Source organism: Vanessa atalanta, chromosome Z (assembly GCF_905147765.1).
Source record: "Vanessa atalanta chromosome Z, ilVanAtal1.2, whole genome shotgun sequence".
NCBI classification, from domain to species: domain Eukaryota; kingdom Metazoa; phylum Arthropoda; class Insecta; order Lepidoptera; family Nymphalidae; genus Vanessa; species Vanessa atalanta.
Genome location: NC_061902.1, coordinates 458,159 through 470,980, shown reverse-complemented (window position 1 = coordinate 470,980; position 12,822 = coordinate 458,159). Strand labels below are relative to the sequence as shown.

Sequence of the window (12,822 nt, the reverse complement as noted above, 5' to 3'; positions counted from 1 at the left end):
AAAATAATTTAAAATTAAATTAAAATCAATTTTAATTATATTACCTTTTATTCCTGTTGTTTTTATAAATAGCTAAATATAAATGGCAGGTACATTTTTTTAAAATGATTTAGAGAGATTTTCGAATAATTTAAAATGCACTTAAATTGTATGTCGGTATACCTAATACAACGTCTACGCACGTACCGACGTCGTCGGTCTATCCGAAGGCTTGTAGTCATTCACTATTCATCTCTTTCTTCCGCACTGAACGATATGATACAATGTTCTTCTTAAAATAACCTCACCGTGTAAGAGAGCCCTACGCCGAGTCCCACGTAGTAAACAAACAAAGTCTTCGGAACTCGACCGGGTTATAGCAACGTGAAAATTGTACCTGAGACGTGTGGCCAGTTGTCTCGCAAGTCGAAACAACCTCTTCAGTTTCACATAAGCCTCAGACAAAGTCGGTGTCGACTCGACACGACAGTGTGTCGTCATGGTATCCGTCACACAAAAAAGTTTTAAACAAATAATGCAGTGAGTTTGTGATTTAAGACTTTGCTCCGATCTCAAGAAGGTAGTGTTTCTTATTTATACGTTTATTCTCGATCACGTTTAATGAGTAACGTTTACCCGAAGCCGGTTTTTTACTTTTTTCATTTTATTTTCGAGCTAACGATGCCCTGTGGTGAATTATTTTGCCATTGTTTTCAACTTTAATAAACTTTATTATCGTGTTTATATTATAAAAAACATTTTCGATATAGTAATTTGCAACAAGTAAATATTATCGTAAACGTGTTTTTGGACTTTATTATGTATGTTTCTTTATTTACAAAAATATGTAGTCAGTTACGATATAATATATGCATTACGTTTTGAATTTAGTGGCTGAATATCTTATCGTTAGCTCTATCAAAATAATATTCTCAATATTAATTTATAAATATAACGGAATTAATTAATTTATTACTAAATGTCAAATTAAGAAGATATATTGCTGGATACTTTACAATATACGTTTTTATGATCATAAATAGGTTTGATATATTATTGATATTTATTGTAAAAATTATGATTTACTACAGGAATTTAGTTAAAACAAATCCAAGTAACCTTGTCGTATTAAAATTTAAAACTGATCGTGGAAATTTAGCCTTAAACGAATACGAGATAAAGCGAATTATCCTTTATCAATATGTCCTTAACACCTGTGCCCAGCGCATCCGTTGACGAAAACGTGTCGTAGTTAGTTCACAAAGCAGTTTTTTTGGCTCCTTTGCGGATATCCTTTAAACCATTTTATTGTTCGTATATTTTTTTCTGTCACATTATAAGTAAATATTTGATAAGTACGCGGTATTAACAGTATTGTACGATCAACTAAATTAATCAATGATAAATTGATAATTCATTATTTTGACGTAAATGTTATTATGTTACACCAAGGTGTTAATTCTACTGTTCTTAATTTGATCTTCCAATTTTAATTTAATCCAACTTATTATTTAATAACGACCCCTAACTCTCACACCGGAAGTATTTTGTACAGACGTATTGACAATTAGACTAAAAAAAAATTTGGTTGCGAAGAAGGATCAAGGTGCCAAATTCAATTTATATTTTTTTAGACATTTTTTTATTAAATCAAGATTAGAAATAAATTGAAAATCGATTGTATTTGAAAAGCAATAAAATTCTGTCGATATCTCACTTAACACATTATACAACAGCTGAGCGATAAGGATTTATAACAAGCTTGTGTGAAGACTTGGAAACAATCAAACTATTGCCGGGCTGAGCGATAACCGATTTGAAATGAAAAAAAATGAATGAATGAATGAATGAAACACAAAATTAGAGTTTATTTTTTGGTAAAGTCGACTCTAATTTGGTTAGGGAGGAGCGAAGTTAGCGTTAATTATGTATTGACAACTTTCCGATTAATGCAACTTTATTTGAGATATCTCTCTTTACAGCTTTATGTAAAACGCTGGTACTCGGGCGGCTTAAAACTCCTATTTTTGGTTTGATTTACGTATTTTATTTTAATTTATCTTTTATTCAACTTATAAAAATATATGAATCGTGACTTGATTATAAATATGGGGCGTTGATTTTTATTTTAACTCTATATCTGCACACGTATCGTATAGGAACTTCTGTATCCTCAGCTCAAGCCATTCTTCGCCCAATACTATGATCTTAACTATTACTTGGAGCCATACTGTGACAGTTGGGTACCATCTACAGGGTTCTATGTCCCGGCTGTTAATATTTTCTATAAATACAAATTAATAGTTACACATTATTTATTAATTTTGACAGAACATTTTGAAAGGTTCTAGTTGTTTTCAAAAATAAATAATTATTAATTTTTTTGAAGTAATTGCAGATTTTTTTCACAATCAGTGAGCAGTCACAGTTCGGTCCACCCACACGACTGGTTTGATATATGTAACACAGAACCTAATTCAAGTGACAAGAACTTGTCACAACATGTCTCGGTTAAATTCTGCCCCTAATTTGAAAACAACATATGAAATCTTCGAAAACAGCATTTCTTCTACTTATTCGTATACAAAACTGCTACTAAGACTGTTGCATACAATGAAAACATTAAATAACGTTATATTCTACTGATATTACCCGACAAAGCCCTACCAACAAGTAATTCTTATTTTAGTTAATTTTACAAAACTTCAAAAAAAACGTAAGCAATAGTTTTTCGCACTTTGTCTCTTGCTCCGCTCGCCTTGCGAAAACCAATCTATAGATTTTGATGAAACTCATCGCAATAGCATACCTTGAATTCCGGTAAGCAAAATATAAGTAATGTTTCGCACATCAGCTTAGTAATGATGGACTTATGAGGTCTATGGCCGTATGCCGCCGCAGTTGTTAAAAGATAATGAATTAAATTATCCCCGATCTAAAGTTATAGAATATAATAATATCGCAAGCAATTGCCAGTGCACATTATGTGTCGAAACCGTCTTGACCGATGTCACCGATACACGTTTGGTGCCCAGACGCAGACCACGTGACAGGTTTCTTTATTTGCAAAAACCGGTCGATAGAAATTGGACTTGTCAAACGTCTGGCGACCCATTCTGATATTTAGTGCAGAGATCATTTTTCATTCAATACTCTTCGAACCAGATAAAAAATGGTCATTATAATTATTTATTTATATTTAAATGGTTTCTTATTAAGTCATTAAAGTACACTTTATGAAATAAACAATATAACTATCAACCGTACACTTGTTCGTAACAGTTTGATGAAATCATTTAGATAAGATCGATAACTATTTTTTGTTTTCAGTCCATATTTTAAATTAGCCCAAAAATTTATTAATGGGATGCGATGTCGTTACGCCTTATGTCATTTGTTTCTTGTTGAAATCATCAGGTGATTAGGCGTAAATAATATAGGTAGGTATATACTTTATTAACATACGAAACGTGTTAATGTATAAATAAGGTTTTGCAGTAATTATGGTCGCAAAAGCTGATTAAACATAAAGATTAGCATATATCATATTGTTAACATAACTGGGGGTTTTTGTTAAAGAATATATCTAATTCTTAACACCAGGAATAGTGTATTGTCTTTGAGAATCAGCCATATTTAATAGACAATTCACATATACGAGTACAAATAAATTCGTTTCTCTAAAAATAAGAACCCTGTAAAATGTATTAATAAATAAATTAAAAAGTAGTGTTTATACATCAAGGTCTCGGCATTGTGAGTTAAAAAAAAGTAATTAATTACAGCGAGTTAAACTGGTCCATTGGAAACGGGGCTCGATCACACGTCGCTATCATCTTAAACGGGGACGGATAATTTAAAGATCTTCGTATCCGCAAAACGGACTCGGCCGCTTTGCAATTACGATAGCACGTGGGTTTTTGTAATGAATTAACAAAAGAATAGAAAGCTTGTTAATGAGCGATTTCACCAACGGAAAGCCGAAGGATTATCGAGATCGTCTGATGGCGTTCACGTCGATCTGGACTGCCTTCTTGGGGTTGCACTTGTACTTGTACATATGGTGAATTTTTAACGAGGCCGCGTCTTTCTTAGTGGCCCCTTTATGAAACACTGCGGTGCATAGCATACGCGCTGGATACTGTATCGGAATATATTTGTACATTGTATCGTGTAATGATATGAACGAATTAGTATCTCAAAGGTACACCGCCCGCCGTAACACCAGAAATTTACGAGATTTGTCTGTTTTTTTTTCAAACTCTGATCAAAGTGAGATTAACTAATTTGATTGTAATTATAATTATGATTGGCAGTCGATGACGTAATGGGCGATCAATGAGCCTTCAATTTTAATTCATATAGGTAAATCCGTTTTGCGTATGCTATCAGAATTATTTGACTAATATTTGATAATAATATTGAGTTAATTTATCTTTATATTTATGTTGCCATTACACTTGTACTTTGTTGGGTGGAATATAACCTACATAACAATATTATAATTTCAAAGAAATCTTTTAAATCTTGAATCTGATGTTGTAGCAATTTATTTGAATCAATATTCGTTTATATTTTGCGACTAAAAATTCAATCGATATACTCTGAGCTACTGAAAATGCTATTGATTTTTTATCTAGTTACTAGCGGCTCTCCTCCCCGGCTTCGCACGATTGTAATTTATTTAATTGACATAAATATAATTCATACCCACTCAAGAATAATACAGCTTTGTACCAGTTTTTTGTTTTAGTATTAGGTGATTAGTTCCGAAGATTACTCTACATACAAAAAAATCAATTTTATGATCCTCATACGATTCGGTATTTAAAGTCTAGTTATCTTTATTTATTGATAAAATCTTGATTTAGGTAAGTGCCCACCGATATCTGATAGTCGAGTTAGCTTAAACTCGCCTTGGCCAAATTTAGTCCAGTTACCAGGCTACTTAAATTATACTTGTAAGTGATTAGTTATATGACTATTGGCATCGGAATCTGTGTTATTCGATTTTGAGCTGAAATAATAATTTTGTCACCAAATAGTTGATTAATAGATCAGTTTATCCAGTTACGAAATGTGGATACGTTCGCTCGGTGACCTGGGGAGAGTTTGTTGGGAAATCTTTTGAACCTCGTTCTTTCTAGACTAGATTATCAACTCTATACATTGACCTATATTGACAAACAGATACTACTGCAGCAGTACAGTCATCGCTGTTCGTTCGTTCGTGTATTGGGCTTCATTAATTTAGACCCTTGCGCAACCATATATTTTTTCACAAATTTCCCACTTCATTAATCAATTTTTGACATAACAAAAACTGCGTTTCGTGATCAATTCGTAACGAATACGAGTATAGAGACGAGATGGTCTCGAGACGAGGCGTTGACCTCGGCGGCTGCCACCGTCGACGGGGACGTAGCGCATTGCAGCGCAGCCAATCATCTATGCATCCTTTTCTCTTAGTATCGTGCTGATCTTGCATCTCTGTTTGTGTTATAGCATCGCATACATAAGTACCAAAACAGCAATACATCCTAGCTATCGAGTGGATTATTACCCTTATACGGAACGATTGGGATACGCTAGGGCTTCATTTTTTACCCGTTTCTCAGTAATTGCAGGCAACCTTATAAACTCTAAATTAATTTAAGCATCTGCTCCTCAAGTCTGAGTGAATAAAAACCTAACCGGATACTTTGACGGTGTCCAAAATAGTCGAAAATAAAATTACATTTATTTATACCATCTAAGAGCCGAACTGTTTTTACAAGTTACTAAAAAGGAATAGTATTATAATTGCCGTAATTACGAATGCTCTTACAAGTGTGTGTGTGTCATTAACTTTATTTAATCGAACCATTTAACAAAAGCTTGGACCATATACTACACAAGTAAGTCGATGTCTTCGTTAGTGTACATGTATTTTGCATAAAAAAAAACTAAGCGATTCTCTTAAATGCTAAACGAGCGAGTTTCCGCATTGTTTTGTAATTTGATCTCACAAAATTCTTAGCCTTTTAACTTGAGTTTCCTCATTACTCTCCGAAACCATCTGTCGAAATGACTAAAAAAAATTCTACATAGAACAGGCGGACTATGTGTTGCGGATAAACAAATAGCTTACTTATTTTGAATAATAACATTTATATTCTCCTCCCAGTACATGACTATACTTTACGGTTGTAAACTCTCTTCAGTCGCCCTGTCTGACAACTGCTAAGTTTGTGCTTTACGTTTCCGGTGATTTCGCGATAAGGTTGCTTTTGTAGCACGATATACGGGTACTGGCTTTGCCCCGCGGTTCCAACCGCTTGCAATTTGTTTTATAAATGCCCGTTTCAAACACTCGAAGCTATTGCATATAATTAAGTAAATACCAACCACTGTCGTTGTCTTGTCTGTGTATATTAATATCATGAATATTGTGTTAGTTGCATCGCCATTCTGCCGCGAGGTACGTAAAAAGTACAAAGCATGGAAAAGATCCGTGAAAAATACGTACATTTGTCAACTTTCGAGGTCATTGGCCTAAAATCTATCTAAAACAGATATTAAATATAAAAGCAGTGGTATAATTTCAGCAGCCAAAGCATCTTTGTTTGTTCCTATTCTTTTAAATTACCTATCGCAGTTTGACAATTGTAGCATCGTTAGAAGTGCCCCGATTATAAATAAGGTTGTCAAATAGCAAGCAAAGTAAAAGTGTTATTTTATTTAAATGATTAATATAATGCCAACTTGTTATTCTATTGAAATAGTTTTCGCTACGATGCACGATGTGCTGAATTTGTACGATGCCACCGGATTACATACGAAGCAATTTAATTGTTCTAAAATACATTAATTCAATAAAATACAAGGATTCATGTTATTGTGGTGTCAGTCACTCAATTAATTTTGAAAATAATTTTCATCATTTGAAACCGAGACTGTTATTTGACTGAATTTTTTTACACTTAATATTTACAAAAGCAATTTTTTGACTCGTTAAAAATTCTTAGTATTGTTGTATACCGGTCTAAATGAGGTTGAGTGAACCATAAAAAAAGCAAACCAAACAAGGGACATATTGTCTTAGTACCCATGGGTAAGACCTGTACACCAGTACACGCTGTAAGACCATGAGGTGGCCCGATTAACCATCCCCCTGTCTATGCTATGAAAAAAACAAGCGAGTTAGACTTATAATAATCGTATATGATGTGTAACATCAGACATCTCACCTTTGTGATTACAAAGGTGAGATGTCAGATTGATGATTATTAACATACATAATATTATATTATGTATGTTATATTATTAGCAGCCTGTAAATTTCCCACTGCTGGGCTAAGGCCTCCTCTACCTTCAAGGAGAAGGTTTGAAGCATATTCCACCACTCTGCTCCTATGCGGGTTGGTGGAATACACATGTGGCAGAATTTCGTTGAAATTAGACACATGCAGGTTTCCTCGCGTTGTTTTCCTTCACCGCCGAGCGGGAGATGAATTATAAACACAAATTATACATACTCTTGTAAAATGGTTTGCATACCGAACATAGAAATTTAAAATTATCTTGGTCGCTCAATAAGTCGCATATAAGTGTCCGGTCTATTTAAAATCTTACGGCTCGAGACTCCTATCGGGATGGTTTTTTGAAGAAGAAATACTCACAGTTACGTCAAAATATATTCACAAGTATTTTGAGAATATCATAGATCATTTATTAGGATTTGTTTCTATAAAATATCCGCTTAAAATTCTCAATACATACACAACTTACTACACAATACAAGAATGTATAGTTGATATGAAGTATGGGCTTAGTATATGGTATATAATAACGATTATTTTCGATTTTTGAATTTATTTTATTTGATAAAGAGAGTAAAAGCGATATGTGCAATTTGAACCGAGGGCAACTTAATCTTCAATTGAATCTCACAAATAGGCACTTTATAAGTGTTTACTCAAATAAAGTATGATTTTAATTTTGTTCACTTTAGCTGCAACATAGGCGGATTAAAATACTCGGCGAAAAGTTGCTCTGAACCGCTTAAGGCACTGGAGCAGACAGCGACCCGCTAGCCACAAGTGACCAATATTAGTTGCCACGCACGAGATAATTCATACACTTTAGATACCAAGTTGAACATAGAAATCTAGACACTTCTAGATATTCTATTACAGATATTTATTGGAAAGAAATGTTCTAGGAAATAGCTGGAATATAATCCTTATAATTGTAGATTGTTTTTTATATTTCGTACGACATACACACACATGCGTACACATATAGGAACAGAGATAACATAAGACAACATAATCTTTCCTAATAACTTGTATCGCTTAAATATTTTTATAAAACATAATCAATATGTTTTTACTTTTTAATTATCTATTTGTCCTATAAATTACTTATTACAGCTTTCTCTTATTAAAACAATTTTACCGCGAATTGACTCAGTGAGTAGAGGATTGCGGGATTTGATACAACAAAGCGCTTCATACACATGTGTGCCTTGAGCCGAGATGCGGTCTCACAGAAGAACTCACGGTGGACGTCATTCGAAGCCTATGGTGGCACAGATCCAATGCGTAGTTCAGCACTTGCCCCCCTCTTGGTGAAACTGTTAATTCCAGCACTTCAAATCAGAAATAAGAGTACTGAGATCTCATGCTATTCATTTTGTGTTAATTCATCTCTTGCTTGGGAAAGGATATCAACACAGACGCCTTAACCACAAGTCATTGTATACACAGTGTACATTGGTCACGGCGATAAAAAATCAATTACTCAATATTATTATGTCTTGTATTTATCTTTAGCGAAGTACTGCGCTTTAACGGAGCAATATACTATGAAAATCTTCGTATACCAGGAAATTAGCAAGTTATCTGGACGTGATGTGAAGTTAGATAATAAGACGATAGTCTTGGCTCATACTAAATAAGATACAGTAATTTATAAAGACAAATGCGATATGGCGCTGTCCCACTTTATGATAATCGAACATTGAAGACCCAGTACGTGTCCCATACAAGTCCCGACTATTTTTCCACTCCACTAGGTCGCAGAGAACCGATTGCGATGAATATTTTATTCATAAACGCTGCAGGACGCTTGCAGCAAGATAAATGTCGGATCTGTCCCATTATTTGCTAATGCTGTCTATAATTCTCTCCCATAAATTGCTAGATAGTCTAAAATTTCACAGAACACAATGTCTTGATTGAATAATATATATCGCATTAAATTCCAAAACGACGAACACGAGGAACATGTCTATAGTCTATTATGAGGATAATTATTATTGGTACATGACCATCTCCCGTTGCTCTAGTGTATAAGGCTGCAGGTTCCAAGATTCTGAGATTTTTCTTTCTGCTAATGATAGCAGCCCAGAGTTTAGAAGTTGTAAGCTTAATATCCTGTACCACGAAAAGTGCATAAGTGCCTATGCACTTGTTTCTGCACGTGAACTCTTGCCGGTCGTGTACAATGGCATTCTCCTCGGATTATGAGATTATGTTGTACAAGATAGTTTCTCCAGGACAATTGCACAATTGGCTAGTTCCCGTTAAATACCGCATTTGTAGCCGTAATCTGTCCGGAGACCTTCATCATAAATATTTACCAAGAACTTATTTAATAGAATTCATGTCGACGATGCTACAACCATACATAATTTTACGAGTATACGAGTATTTTGAATAGCTGGCTTCTATACTATCATAATTTATTGAACTACTTAATATAAAAGACCATAAAACATAGTTTTTGCAGCCTTGACATAACACACATTGAATTTTTTGGCTCGTATGAGTTTTAGGAAAGAATAAGATTCAACTCGTTTCAGTTCAGTTTAATAGAGACGATCCTGACAATATACACTAAAAGCAAGAGACGAGACCTTTGGCGGACTTTGTATAAACTATTCTCTGAATATCTCGTTGTAACATAGCATCACATGACAAAATGTCATCATGTCTGTTGTCATTTAAAATACAATCATAACGTCCTCAAATGCGAAGTGAGCCCCGAAGCAAGCGGGCAGCATACACAAATAGGTCATAATGACCAAAGCACAATGTACATAACGTATTAACCCATCCTTTTCTAGCAGTATGCTAATGAGCAGGAGTGACATATTAGTGCACGTGAGAAAATAGTTCGGGGGAATGCGTGGGCGCATCCGAATATGTTTGTGTATCCTACGAGACTTGTTTACGGAATAAATATTTGTTAAAACACCATGGAATAATACAGTGGATAGTTTTTGTGATACTCTTAAAATTATTAGTAGGTTTTCATTGTTTAACTATAAAGAAGATTATCTGAAAATGGTAAATAAAAAACTGGATACTTTTTATAGAAATCATCTTTTCCTCAAATCATCGCAGTTTCATGACACAATCATACCATACCATACTTCAAAAAAATATGGAAAATATGAAAACACAATATTTATCGAAATAAATTAAAGTATTTTAGCATTTAGTTTTAATGCAATTTAAATTAATTATACCTGGTGGTATTATTAGATGGTCAGACTTTTTGCCATGATCACCTCTCCAGTACCACCCCTTGTCCCACCACGAAGTACATACTTTGTATTGATGACCTATTTAAAATATAAGTGATTCACAATCATCAGCATAAAGTATACAGTAGGAGGGAAGGAGTGGTTGTTTCTTATCGTGTTATCACCGCTTAGGTGATTACCACTGACCGTCGAGTGGTCCGTTAAGTCGCATCCCACTGTCTCTGTCCCTAGGTATGCTTCGATCTTTAAAACTACGCAAAGGATTTTGGTGCGGTTTCTTTTCATAGATAGAGTGATTCAAAGGAAGGTTTATATGTATAATAGGTACATGCATAATATAGAAGAGAGACACTGACAATTTTATAAGTTTCTAATGTGATATCGTAAATAAACACTTTTTTCGCTGTTACAAAAAAACAACAACAATAATATATGTCTCTCTCTTAGAGATAACCCACAATAACCATTGTTTATCCTAGTAAAGTTTTTTGTAAAGTTACTACTTTTTTACGAAACGATTTTAAGCAATACTGCATTTTAACCCTTATGCAGCTAGGCGCCTTAAATATGCTGTGCATATAATATAGTTCAATATGGTCCTGAACTGATAGAAAAAGCTGTAAACATTACATAACATAAAGATATATAGATATTCTGTGGTATATTTAGTGTCAGCATTGCACCCGTGCGAAGCCGGGGCGGGTCGCTAGTTCTAAACAAAAAAAACGCACATCATATCGATCAGTCGTCCTTGAGTAGGCTGGATAATATCTTGTAGCTAACTAGTACTAAAATTTCCTCTCGTATTAAAAGTTATATACAATAAAACGAATATTTAATTATTTTAATTAATTGTTATTGTGAACGGTGTATTTGAAAAATTTCCTGACGACGTACAGACATTCCTACGTGATTTGAAAACAAATTAACACTTTCACATTCATCTTATAAAGCAATTACGTTTGAATCGATGACATCACATTGTGAAATTCTTGCCAATGAATCTGTGGTTTACTCATATTAGGTTTGTACATAACTTAAAAATTGGTATAATATCGTCAAATTAACCTAATTATACTTATTATTCGTTTATATTTCTTATAATTTATTTATTTTCCATTTTTCAAGGTCATAACATTTTTTTAAGGACTTACGTAGTCATACGGCTGGAATTGAATTGTGAAGAAACTAGATGGCGCTGAACGTAGTTAAATCGCGCTAACGTTTGCAACAAGCGGGTTGTACATATCGCCTCGCGACACAGTGCTCGGTCAAATCGGTTCAGTAGTTTTTGAGAATTTTTGGGTGCTGTTTCTAGTGCTTGCAGGCACTAGAAATAGTAAAATATATATCTTAATGAGTACCTTGTGATGTACTATCTGTATTTGGTGTGACCTTATTTATTTAAGGCAATTTATATATAATATATGTATGATGGATGGCATACCATATTTTTTAAATATTTTGCAGCATGAAATGTACGGCATAATGCCAATTGATAATAGTATATTTACCAAAATTTACTCATCTTTAAATGATTCTAATTTCCTCGTTCGTTCTACATTTATAACTGCAGATCCTAAGAACTAAATACACAGTATTATAGAGACTCAATGTAGTGGTCGCAATGGCTCTGATTACGTCCATTGCAAGCTGCCCGTGATTTAAGTAGTCCATTTCTGTATAATTTAAACCTTATTCCCGTACAATACGGTGCAGTCAAATTACTTTACATTAATCCTCGTTACAAAAGAATAAGGGCTCATGTACTCTAGTAGTTATTTTCTTTAAACAATGCAACTCGGCGGTCACGGGAAATGCCCGCGGTAATAGTGTAAAATGTTCCCCATTCTTGTGTCCCGTCTTAAAATAAAGCCATGAGTCACTCTCCTTTGTCACGCTGACCACACCTGTCGAATAGATATTTATAGATAAATACTATCCGAGTGTTTACTTACAATGTGTACACGGCTTTAGTGTATTGTTTCTACGTGGCTCCGTTATCATCTGATGTTTATAAAAATAATCCAATCATATCTAGTCGGTGCATTATCATACAATGTGGCATTTGCAAAAAACTAACTTAAGCTATTGCAGATCGTATAGAAGGGCTTGAGAAATGCGTCAATATTTTAGGAGGAGAATTAGTAATAAATCAAAACGCAATTAGGTGAACGAACGAGGTGTATTCTTTGTTATAATTATGATTAGTGAGGTAGCCGTAAACGGGCAAGTCTTGCATCACCGTCGAACGAGAATCAACTTTGCAATGTTTTAATCGCTTTAGAGATATAATATATTTACGCTCG

At 34.1% G+C, this 12,822-nt stretch overlaps 1 protein-coding gene across 3 annotated transcripts in view; it reads left to right on the top strand.

Annotated features, from left to right (window-relative positions):
* The window catches only part of LOC125075749 (FH1/FH2 domain-containing protein 3), a 73,596-nt gene that overhangs the window by 21,042 nt on the left and 39,732 nt on the right, over window positions 1-12,822 (top strand). Inside the window, exon 1 of one of the 3 annotated variants that reach the window (XM_047687461.1) lies at window positions 437-559. The exons of the other annotated variants lie outside the window; for them this stretch is intronic. The gene's annotated coding sequence lies outside the window, so the exon portion shown is untranslated. Of the gene's footprint in view, window positions 1-436; window positions 560-12,822 lie in introns of those variants that run through there. 3 annotated transcript variants of the gene reach the window in all.